This window comes from Ranitomeya variabilis, chromosome 4 (assembly GCF_051348905.1).
Source record: "Ranitomeya variabilis isolate aRanVar5 chromosome 4, aRanVar5.hap1, whole genome shotgun sequence".
Classification (NCBI taxonomy): domain Eukaryota; kingdom Metazoa; phylum Chordata; class Amphibia; order Anura; family Dendrobatidae; genus Ranitomeya; species Ranitomeya variabilis.
The window spans coordinates 233,453,663-233,467,003 of NC_135235.1; the positions used below are offsets into that span (position 1 = coordinate 233,453,663).

General features: G+C 48.8%; 1 long non-coding RNA gene across 1 annotated transcript in view; it reads left to right on the forward strand.

Moving 5' to 3' along the window:
* The window catches only part of LOC143768753 (uncharacterized), a 64,777-nt gene that overhangs the window by 310 nt on the left and 51,126 nt on the right, over positions 1-13,341 (forward strand). The gene's annotated exons all lie outside the window — the stretch shown is intronic.

Genomic DNA, 13,341 nt, shown 5'->3' on the forward strand with positions numbered 1-13,341 from the left:
GGCGCTCGGTAATTCCCGTGACTGATTTATAGCTGATCGCCGTGCGGCTTTGATGTCGCAGCATATGGGTGTTTTTATGTCTTTGATCACTGGCTGTCACCTATCAATGGTGCAGCTCAGCAGGTAGGCCCGGACCAGGCTGCAGCCATTTCAAGGCCTCTCATCACCGAGGCAACGGGGCCTGAAAGGCAAAACACACAAACACTGAGAGAAAACAGCAATCTCTATTGCTCTCTTGTGTCAGCCGTTTCTTATAAGTGAAGAGCAATATGGCCGCCTTATGGCTCCTACATGGATAGTGACCCCGTTTCACAGGATAATCAGGGCTATGGAGAGTTGTGACCGGGTCAGGCATAAGGCCGCTGTCTTATTGATGGTGATTGTCCCAAAAATGGACGTCAGAATGACAGAAATGCCTTTATAACAACAGTCCCAGCACTCTCAGTACTGGGAGTTGTGGCTCCTAGAGGGGCGCTATACCATTATAATTGAGAACTAGGCGACTACCCCTTTATAAAATGCATTTTAATAGGTGAAGTTGGTACAATATGGCAGCACCTGAGGTACCTACATGTGCCCCATATGGACGCTTGCACATTGTACCGCGGGTCGGACTATCAGACATTCTGGATTATTGATGAAGGGGGTAGTGTAGAACCGCCATAGCAACCTGTTGGCCAGGATGTGCCAGTGTTTTCCATGCTTGATGATGAGGCCCAAAATGGCCGACCTCTTCATGTTTCTTGCACCTGTTCGTGTTGTGTCCTTGAGGGCGGTCATTTTTGATGGATTGACCCCAAAGAAAACACCGTATGGGGGCAGCCACGGTGACGGATTGGTCCTCACTAAGGTCCTACATGGAGGAACCACCTTGATAGATGGATTTCACTGAATGGCAGCGATCGTTTTACACTGATTGATTTAAAGGTATTTGTGATGTCTCACACACAGTATATATTTTTCAGAAGTGAGGCCGGATGGCAACAACCAGACATTCACTTGCTTTAATAGTTAGTTGTCACCTTTTAAGAAGATATAATGGATGGGATGTAGTAAGATCTGCTTCACTATCTCCCTAAGAACCCCAGGCCGCACCACAGGGGTCGGGGCATCGCAGGGAATCGCACATCCTGCTCCAATAAAAAAAATCATGCTCCATTGTTTCTTAGCTACGTCGCTGTCTGGAATGACCAATATGGCCATCAATGAAAAGTGTGGTCTCCATGGACTGGACCAGCACCAGCAAGTCACCACCTCTATCTCTTTATCATATTCCTTGGACAATCTCTGACCGACCATCATCCTGCTGAAAGAGGAACAGCTGTTAGGTAATAGTCCTGCCGTACACCGGGAACACCCCAAAAGACCCACCGTATACCAGGAACACCCCACAAGACCCGCCATATACCGGAAAGACCCCACAAGACCTGTCATATACCGGGAACACCCCACAAGACCCACCGTATACCAGGAACACCCCACAAGACCCTCCGTATACCGGGAACACCCCACAAGACCCTCCGTATACCGGGAACACCCCACAAGACACACCGTATACTGGGAACACCCCACAAGACCCGCCATATACCAGGAACACCCCACAAGACCCACCGTATAGCAGGAACACCCCACAAGACCCACTGTATACCAGGAACACCCCACAAGACCTGCCGTATACCGGAAAGACTCCACAAGATCTGTCGTATACCGGGAACACCCCACAAGATCCACCGTACGCCAGGAACACCCCACAAGACCCTCCGTATACCGGGAACACCCCACAAGACCCAACGTATACCATAAAGACCCCACAAGACCTGTCGTATACCGGGAACACCCAAGACCTGCCATATACTGGGAACACCCCACAAGACCTGCCGTATACCAGGAACACCCCACAAGACCTACTGTATACCAGGAACACCCCACAAGACCCGCCATATACCAGGAACACCCCACAAGACCCGCCGTATACCAGGAACACGCCACAAGACCCGCCGTATCCCGGGAACAGGCCACAAGACCCGCCAAATACCGGGAACACCCCACAAGACCTGTCGTATACCGGGAACACCCAAGACCTGCCATATACTGGGAACACCCCACAAGACCTGCCGTATACCGGGAACACCCCACAAGACCTGCCGTATACCGGGAACATCCCACAAGACCTGACGTATACCGGGAACACCCCACAAGACCCACCGTATACTGGGAACACCCCACAAGACACTTGCCGTATACAGGGAACAATCCACAAGACCTGCCGTATACCCGGAACACCCCACAAGAACAGCCATATACCGGGAACACCCCACAAGACCTACCGTATACCGGGAACACCCCAGAAGACCTGACGTACTGTATACCGGGAACACCCCACAAGACACGCCGTATACCGGGAACACCCCACTAGACTGAACAAGCCACATGATGTGCCACTTGGAGAAGCACCATCACAATTTGGCCCTTGTCAGAGACCCTTAGATTCTTGCATTTTGGCTGATCGGCTTCCATATGAGATATTTTTGCCTTTCTGTGAGGCGGGATGCGATGTTGGATGTGGAGTTCCCCTTTAAACCTCCTCCTCTGTCGCTGCGCTGAATAACACCCGTCCTCCAGTGATGAAGGTGTGAATCCTCAGCCACACATTGTCTCCATGATTCAGGAGCGGCTGTGAATTCCGGCTAATCTAACGCGGCACATGTTCAATATTTCCCGAATAAAATCACGCTTTACACGGCGAAGCGAAGACTGGCGCCATCTCCGCGCGTGATGCTTCGAAAATAAATATATACAAGAAAAGGATAAATAAGATCTTCAGGTTGTTAAATGGTGTTAAGCGCTGATTTTCCCGCAGGCGTCAAAACAAACAAATCTGATTATGACGGGAACCAAGAGGCGATACTCGGGATATATCGCCCGACGTGCGGCGGCGCCAGCAATGTCTTACTGGCAATGGCTCCCACCGAGTCCTGTATGGCAGGCTGCCTATAACACATCGCAGGTGGCACGGCGTCTGGCCTAGGGCTATGGCGACACGGAGCAGGAGACATATCATTGCAGGTTCACCATTCAGGCTTCTGGGAAAGATGGGTGATTGTCCTACAGTGGTAAAATGGTGGCTGCGTTGGTTGTCACTTAGCTTTCCCAGAAACAGATGGATATAGATCCTTATACACAAGGTCGCGAGGTACGTCAGCCTCAAAAAGTAGCTCAATAACACACCCCAGACGTCTCTCTACAACCGTCATTCTGATGGATACGTCCTGTTATCAGCCACCTGCACATAACACGACAGATGAGACAAATCCACTGGTCCCTCTGTGTCCGCTCTTATCTCCCATGTCATGGGCGTGATTCGTCTCTATCCTTTATTTACTGCAGCAAAATCGAGATCTGTGCTGTAATATGGAGGAAGAAAGCGAGAAGCTGAAATATATAATGATCCACTCCGCACTGCAGGGGAAGACCTCCCCAGGGGGCAGCATGGTGTGCTGCCAGTGTATCTAGGCCTAACATGTGTGATACTGTCTGCTGAGCTGTGTATCTAATCCCATCCTGTGTGATACTGTCTGCTGAGCCGTGTATCTAATCCCATCCTGTGTGATACTGTCTGCTGAGCAGTGTATCTAATCCTATCCTGTGTGATACTGTCTGCTGAGCAGTGTATCTAATCCCATCCTGTGTGATACTGTCTGCTGAGCAGTGTATCTAATCCCATCCTGTGTGATACTGTCTGCTGAGCCGTGTATCTAATCCCATCCTGTGTGATACTGTCTGCTGAGCAGTGTATCTAATCCCATCCTGTGTGATACTGTCTGCTGAGCAGTATATCTAATCCCATCCTGTGTGATACTGTCTGCTGAGCAGTGTATCTAATCCAATCCTGTGTGATACTGTCTGCTGAGCAGTATATCTAATCCCATCCTGTGTGATACTGTCTGCTGAGCCGTGTATCTAATCCCATCCTGTGTGATACTGTCTGCTGAGCCGTGTATCTAATCCCATCCTGTGTGATACTGTCTGCTGAGCAGTGTATCTAATCCCATCCTGTGTGATACTGTCTGCTGAGCAGTGTATCTAATCCTCTCCTGTGTGATACTGTCTGCTGAGCTGTGCATCTAATCCTTTCCTGTGTGATACTGTCTGCTGAGCTGTATATCTAATCCTTTCCTGTGTGATACTGACTGCTGAGCCGTGTATCTAATCCTATCCTGTGTGATACTGACTGCTGAGCAGTGTATCTAATCCTTTCCTGTCTGATACTGACTGCTGAGCCGTGTATCTAATCCTTTCCTGTGTGATGCTGTCTGCTGGGACGTGTATCCAATCCTTTCTTGTGTGATACTGTCTGCTGAGCTGCGTATCTAATCCTCTCCTGTGTGATACTGTCTGCTGAGCCGTGTATCTAATCCTTTCCTGTCTGATACTGACTGCTGAGCCGTGTATCTAATCCTTTCCTGTGTGATACTGTCTGCTGAGACGTGTATCTAATCCTTTCTTGTGTGATACTGTCTGCTGAGCCGTGTATCTAATCCTCTCCTGTGTGATACTGACTGCTGAGCCGTGTATCTAATCCTCTCCTGTGTGATACTGTCTGCTGAGCCGTGTATCTAATCCTTTCTTGTGTGATACTGTGTGCTGGGCCGTGTATCTAATCCTGTCCTTTGTGATACTGACTGCTGAGCCGTGTATCTAATCCTCTCCTGTGTGATACTGTTCTGAGCCTCTGCGGTGATTGCACGGTTACTCGTGCCCGGTGGTGTTGGAGTATTTGCAATGTCCTCATATACAGATGGTCGCACACATCGCACATCAATGTGAACAGCACCTGAGTGTGAGCGGTGCAGTCATGGGTGCAGTCCTCACCCTCCTGTCAGTAAACCTGCCTGCACCCTGACGTGATACCACCCAGACTTGTGTATCTAAGCGGTGAAAAGTGTGTTTGTTGTTTCCTTATCAAACAAGCGGCAGGGAAGGGGTTAAGCTAAGCCGAAATAGAAGACACTGCCACCCTGGTGCCAGGACAGTGATGGTGGCTGGGGAAGATTTTATGAATGGACCCAATCATCTCCGGCTTTATGTCACATTCCTCTCTATGGGGGCATCTTGTTACCCCACTGCTCACTCCCCAACCTTCCGGGCATACAGTTGATTTATATATGCAACAGCAGCCAGTTTGGCAGAGAAACGAGTCTGTGCCGTTTTACCATCACTGCACCAACCATTCTGGCATCGACTGTCTATCGTTGCCATCCGAAAATGGTATACAAAACCACCATCCCCAAAGTACAAACATTGTCCATCACCATCACATCATAGCACCGTGCATCTATGCCATATGTGGCTGCCAACTACAAACCTGGAAGATAAGGAAAAGGCAGAAGACGACTGGACACCTTCGAAATGTGGTCCTGGAGAAGGATGTTATCAATACCATGGATGGCAAGACAAATCAATTTTGGAACAAATCAAGCCAGACATGTCATTGGAAGCAAGGATCACCAAGCTACGACTTGTCTACTGTGGACACATCATACGGAGAGAGCGATCACTGGAGAAGGACATCATGGTCGGAAGAATGAAAGGAACAAGGCGAAGAGGAAGACCAACAACCCGATGGCTTGATACCATCAAGGTAATGGTGGAGAAGACCCTGGAGGACCTATCTAGGCTGCACAAGCTTGATCTTCCTACAGAGCGTTCATCCATCAACTCACCATGCCTCAAGATCGAGCCTAAGGCCGTTAAAAAACCTCCTAAAGTACCAGTCTAAAATTCAATATCACACCATTGGAGCACATTTGCCTGTGTTAGACACGGCTACCGCCACCATGCACCTGACATGGTGACATAAGGTGACATTGCGGTGTCTACTGGGTTTTATCCTTTCCTCTACCCACAGAAATAGAAATGGAGAGCTCATAGATTCATTTTCAGGCTGGCGGCCATGTGTCCTTGCATGTTGTCACCAGATGCATCACCACCCGCCACTTTTAAAGGTCTTCTTACTTACCGTGACCTCGTCAACTCTCTATTTTTTTTACTGCTTTGTATTAATTAATTAGCCGTCGTGAGGTGCAGAGAATCTTCCTCTGCTTTGGGGATGTAAAGAAATGCAAACCACTCGATATAATGATATACCGACACTAGAAAAATGAGATTGTACAAAAGGCTTCAAGGCCCCGGCGTATTCAGTGCCTTCGCTGCTACCAGAGAGCAATGCCATTCCACTTGTGAATAATGAAACATTGTGTGCTTCCCACTGCCCAGGTATTGACCTTGCAGCTCCTCAAACCACTTTAGAAGAATAAATCTGTAATTATCTGAATGCAAGCAGCCATTAACCTGTGAATGAGATGCTCTGCAGACCCCTTGGTGCTGGAGGGAGGTTCTGATACTTTGCAGGGTCCCCCCACCCTCAATCTATTGTGATCATTAAGGTCCTGGACTTCAGCCATTAGATAAACATGTCTCATGTTTGCTGAGGAGATGGGCTCATTGTGTCCTGGTCTTCTTTTAATATTTGCTCTGCGAGGTGAGATTGTTTTGTGTGCACATGGGAGGAACGTGATTGACAGATCCATCTTGGAGGTCAGCACCAAGTTGATCCTTGGATTTTCGTGAATTGAGTTGGCTTCGTCATGGAGAACCAGTCCATAATGACATCAAAGACTACCATGGACCATGAAACCCACCCTATGCCTATGGACTTCTGGAGAGTGGTGGCCAACATCTCTCACAAACAGTTCTTTGCTAAGACTACATATACGTATACAGTACTTGACCCCTGAACAATCGGAGTAAATGACACCCCGGAAACTTATCCGACATTGAGGCCTACCCTACACCCATGGACCTGGTAACCATTGAGATACCCCTGAACTATCAGATTCAATGACAACCCGGAAAGTTATCTGACATTGAGGCCTACCCTACGATCATAAACCTGGTAACCATTGATATACCCCTGAATAATCAGAGTCAATGACACCCCGGAAACTTATCCGACATTGAGGCCTACCCTACGACCATGGACCTGGTAACCATTCAGATACCTCTATCATCGTTTATCCTTCTGCATACAGAGTCAACTCATGAAAGATACATGCCAATGACATTGAAGATTGATGTCGGTTATTGACGCCCACTCTACGTTCACAAGAGATACTCATTCGTCAACTTTAATGGTTATGGTCACCCTAATACTATAGGGGTATGGAAGCCCTTTTGAAAGTGGCCAGCAATGCAATTTCTCTCTAACTACCTGTCCTTCTCTACAACTGTATACATAGTTAAACCATGAATGATAAGCATCAGTGAAATTCCAAACTAGTATCAAACATTGAAGCCCACCCTACTTCTAAGAGACCTTTACAAACTGGTGACCAACATTAAGACTCCTCTTCTCACCATGTGCCTTTCTCTGCAACCACTTACAGTGCCAAAACATGAGCGATGAGTCAAAGACATCCCAGATTGCTATTGGACAATTAAATATTTATGGACCTCTGGAAAGTGGTGGCCAATGTTGAGAATTATCTCTTACCACCTGCTCTTCTCGAGAATTACAAATATAGTCAAATATAAATGATTGTAGTCCATGACATCCCAGACTGCTATTGTAGCGCCCCCACCGCCGCAGGGCCGAGGGGTACCCGGTACCGGGCCTCTGAGTCTCTGCTCTGGGGTTGTCACGGTGGCTAGGCCCGGTCCGTGACCCTGCCGAGGGGCGCATGGTGATAGATATGACGGATGATGGTGGTGGTGATGTTGTAGTGGTGCGGTGCAGTAAATAACGAGGACACCAGGTTGCAGTCTCTTTACCTCTTTACTGAAGATCTCTGGGTCCTCAGTCCGGAATCTGGATAACCAGGCTGCGCAAGTCCGGCCGGTCCAATGGCACCTCCAGAGTTCTCTTAGCAGGTGGAAATCTGTGCCTTCCTTCTTGCGCTATGTGTTGCGGTCCTTCCCTGCTGTGCTTACAGAAAGTCCCCACAACTGTTGTGTCTGTTTCTTAAGTTCCCTCACAACTCGATTAGATGATGTTCTGCTAATCCTCCGTCCCTCCCTGATGTTACGGTTGGGACGGCACCTGTTTGACGGGTAGGCTCGGAGCTCTTCCGGGACCCTAGAGTCGCCCCTCTCCACAAGTTGCCCCCCAAGACTGCATAGGTGATTTAAGTTAGACAGCCCGCCTTAGACTGACTGTCCTTCCGCTGTTTAGAGTATTGCTTGAAGCTGGATGTTGAAATACTCCCTCGGCGTTCCGGCCACCGGTAGTGCGCCTCAGTAGGGTGTTGCCTCGGTCTTACGGCACGACCCCTACTGGTATTCTCCTTATTGCTTGATCTCGTTTCTCACTCAGCACAATCTATCTCACTTCTGGTCCTTCCTTGGGCACCGCCGCTATCCTGAGCAGGCACGGTCCCGTTACGTTCGTTCAAGTTGCCAAGCCTCTGTCAGGATCCCACCCCTGACAGAGACCCTACTGTATCTTCCCCCACAACACCCTCTGCCACAAGGTGTTGCCTGGTTCCAACCCAGTCAGCTTTCTGACTAACTTCCTGCCTGACCCCCAGTTTACCCACTATGGTGGGGAGTGGCCTAGTGAATAGAACCCTTAGCTCCCCCCGGAGGCCCGGCTGTGAAATGTATTGGTGTCTGTGATACCTGATCAGATGAACTTCTTCAGTGCCATCAGACGCACCATAGCTCCCCATAGTGGCGGAGCCACAGTACTGCAACGACCAGGACTCTGGGGCGCTGCACTCCCCCCTGGTTAAACACAGTACTCCGGGACTGAGAAGAAAACAACAATACAAGTTAGCAAAAAGACATACAGTTTTGTTGAGTGCAATAACAATAAGTATATTTAAACAGAGCTTCCCTTTATGGGAGGTGAGGACACTTGAACGTTACAAACATGGTAAAATATCATAGCAACATGCTATAAATAACTTTCTTTTACCCAACCGGGTATTCTACTAAGTGCAAAATTGTTGAACAATAATTTAACATTGCCTTTAAGGACGTACACTCTGAATCCGCTAAAGACCTTCTTATAATCACATTATAAGGCAATTTAACTTTTACATTCTCCTTCTTTAAATCTGCAGGACCGCCTGTCCTAACGGCACCAGACCTACTGCCTCTCCTTTCTCACAGGACCGCTCCTTTCAGCCCGAGCCTTCTGTCTTTTCAACTACTATACATAGCATAGAACATAACATTACTTTCAGTTTAAGAGCACTGAGCCATCTTCATATGGCTCCTAGGAGGACTCAGGGTTCACCTTCTATCCTTGTTGTCTACCAACATTATCAAACATTTTCTATACAGGTCCTTCTCAAAAAATTAGCATATAGTGTAAAATTTCATTATTTACCATAATGTAATGATTACAATTAAACTTTCATATATTATAGATTCATTATCCACCAACTGAAATTTGTCAGGTCTTTTATTGTTTTAATACTGATGATTTTGGCATACAACTCCTGATAACCCAAAAAACCTGTCTCAATAAATTAGCATATTTCATCCGTCCAATCAAATAAAAGTGTTTTTTAATAACAAACAAAAAAAACATCAAATAATAATGTTCAGTTATGCACTCAATACTTGGTCGGGAATCCTTTGGCAGAAATGACTGCTTCAATGCGGCGTGGCATGGAGGCAATCAGCCTGTGACACTGCTGAGATGTTATGGAGGCCCAGGATGCTTCAATAGCGGCCTTAAGCTCATCCAGAGCGTTGGGTCTTGCGTCTCTCAACTTTCTCTTCACAATATCCCACAGATTCTCTATGGGGTTCAGGTCAGGAGAGTTGGCAGGCCAGTTGAGCACAGTAATACCATGGTCAGTAAACCATTTACCAGTGGTTTTGGCACTGTGAGCAGGTGCCAGGTCGTGCTGAAAAATGAAATCTTCATCTCCATAAAGCATTTCAGCCGATGGAAGCATGAAGTGCTCCAAAATCTCCTGATAGCTAGCTGCATTGACCCTGCCCTTGATGAAACACAGTGGACCAACACCAGCAGCTGACATGGCACCCCACACCATCACTGACTGTGAGTACTTGACACTGGACTTCAGGCATTTTGGCATTTCCTTCTCCCCAGTCTTCCTCCAGATTCTGGCACCTTGATTTCCGAATGACATGCAAAATTTGATTTCATCAGAAAAAAGTACTTGGGACCACTTAGCAACAGTCCAGTGCTGCTTCTCTGTAGCCCAGGTCAGGCGCTTCTGCCGCTGTTTATGGTTCAAAAGTGGCTTGACCTGGGGAAATGCTGAAATGCTTTATGGAGATGAAGATTTCATTTTTCAGCACAACCTGGCACCTGCTCACAGTGCCAAAACCACTGGTAAATGGTTTACTGACCATGGTATTACTGTGCTCAATTGGCCTGCCAACTCTCCTGACCTGAACCCCATAGAGAATCTGTGGGATATTGTGAAGACAAAGTTGAGAGACTCAAGACCCAACACTCTGGATGAGCTTAAGGCCGCTATTGAAGCATCCTGGGCCTCCATAACATCTCAGCAGTGTCACAGGCTGATTGCCTCCATGCCACGCCGCATTGAAGCAGTCATTTCTGCCAAAGGATTCCCGACCAAGTATTGAGTGCATAACTGAACATTATTATTTGATGTTTTTTTTGTTTGTTATTAAAAAACACTTTTATTTGATTGGACGGGTGAAATATGCTAATTTATTGAGACAGGTTTTTTGGGTTATCAGGAGTTGTATGCCAAAATCATCAGTATTAAAACAATAAAAGACCTGACAAATTTCAGTTGGTGGATAATGAATCTATAATATATGAAAGTTTAATTGTAATCATTACATTATGGTAAATAATGAAATTTTACACTATATGCTAATTTTTTGAGAAGGACCTGTATAACATTAAACCTTCTCATTACTTTCTTACTAACACGTATGCAGGACACTACGTCTACCCCTACGGGCCTACTGCATCCCTCATCTAGCTCTTACTTTCTTCCAGGGAACATTATCATCACTTTCTTTCATCAAAACATTATTGCTACCTATCTTAAAGCAATATCACCTTTTAAGTGCAACAAATGAACATCCCCTTTGAGAGGGGACCAAGTCTCTATGAGGTAGCATATCTTCTCAAGCTACCAGTCCGTACTCAACAAAGGTTCCAGTGTGGTATCTTCACAAAGAGTCCTTTTAGAAGTAAAACCAGTAGGGAGCACCTTTAATAAGGTGCAAACTATTTACAAAAAGTTTGTATCATGCACTGTTCATGATTGCGGCAGTTCTGGAAACTTTGTGCAAAACCTTAGAAAAATCAAACAAAACAATAGGGATCCCGGGTCAACAAAGGGATCCCCTTAAGAGTTAACCCTGGACGGGTCTAGCAAAGTCAGGAATTAAACAAACAGTTAAGGAACTATTTACATGTGCAGAATACTGAGACATTTACTCAAACCACCCAGGAGGCAGCACCGGCGGAGGCAACCCCTTTGGGTATTGTGAGCCGCCCGGTACTGCATAAGGGGGTCTGTCGTCCCATCTGGGGGTCTGTGTACCCACAGTCTTCAGCTCCGCAGCAGCACGGGCACCACCCACCGAGAGAGGTGCCTCCTTGGCCACGAGGGTGGTGGAGGTGACAATACTGCATGTCGTGGTCTTGACCATAGTGCACGTGGGGGTGTCTTCAGTGGTCCTGGCCACGACCACGGGCTGACCGCAAGGGGACACCTTCGCTACAGGGGTCAGCTTCACTGGCACCCTAATCGGAGGCATCGCAGGGGTTGGCTCCTTGTGGACATTCAGGGCAAACCACCCTTTTTCCCCAAAGTGCCTGGTGTATGAGACTTCATCCCCCGGATAGAGATCCCGGCCTGGGTGGCCCTCCCTGAGGTGCGACTCAACATCCCTCCGGTTCACAAACACCTCCGCATACAGACCCGGTTCTTTGATAAAGCCCCATCCCCCACGGAGCTTGAAGGTGGTGATGATGCCCTGCCTGCGCAGGGCCTGGTGAGCAGTGGGGTCTTTGCGGGCCCGGTCCTTGACCGCCAAGTCCTTCCGATGGTAGGCCTCCAGCCCGGCCTGGTACTTTTTTTCTTTTTCCTTCCACTGCTGCTCTAGCTGGACCTGATATTCTTCCCAGCTTAGGGCCTGCACCATCTCTCCCTCCTGGGTCTCCACCCCGGGGAACCCCATAAGATTGGATCCGGGGTTCACCCAGCGGCACACTGTGCGCTCCGCGTGGACCTCACACAGCAGGGGAGTGGGGGCGATTGGGGCTCGCATACGGTGTTCCATGCCCATGGCTTCCTCCCATGGTAGCAGGCGTTGGAGTTTATGGGTTCCCGGGAGAGGTGGCGCTGCTACTGGACCCACCAGCAAACCCTCGGCCAGCGGGACGGGGTCGGCGGACTCACCAGCCGATGCAGGTTCCTCCTCCGCGGCGGGTTCCTCCGGCGGTGTCAGCGAGGATCTCAGCGGTTGCTCCAGTAACGGTGCAGGGTCCGGCGCCTGAGGACCTTCTTCCTGCGCTGCCTGGTGCGGAGCCTGGGCCTTCATGTTCAGCTGAAGGAGCTGGTCGAGCAAGCTCTCCATCTTGACTCGCAGGAGTTCGGTGCTGTCCACGGAGAACGGGCTGCTGTGCTCATCCGGGTAGTTGGGGGAAACTTCCACTTCAACCCCACTGTCAGGTTCGGAGCTGCTGGCCATGGCGCCCTCCACGTGGGTCACTTCCTGGTCTTTTTCCCGCTCTCTCCTTCGTGGGCGGTGTTGTTTTCTCGATCTCCGCCCTCCATTGAGGATCAGGAGGCGGATCTCCGCTGCTGACGGACACGTCCTCACAGTGCAGAAATATTTAGACTGGGCGGCCATTGTCTTTCGCGCTCTCCAGCTCGTTCACACCCACCTCACGCCCCTCTTCTTCTCCCGCGCTCTCCTCAGCGCTGTAATGGCGGCGGATTTTGGCGGCAAGTGGCACAGCACAGTCTTTGCAATAAAGTACAGTTCTAAGCACAATAAATCACAGTTCCAAGGCACACATGACCTGATTCTTCAGGCTCAAGTAGATCCTGTTCGTGACGCCAAGTTGTAGCGCCCCCACCGCCGCAGGGCCGAGGGGTACCCGGTACCGGGCCTCTGAGTCTCTGCTCTGGGGTTGTCACGGTGGCTAGGCCCAGTCCGTGACCCTGCCGAGGGGCGCACGGTGATAGATATGACGGATGATGGTGGTGGTGATGTTGTAGTGGTGCGGTGCAGTAAATAACGAGGACACCAGGTTGCAGTCTCTTTACCTCTTTACTGAAGATCTCTGGGTCCTCAGTCCGGAAT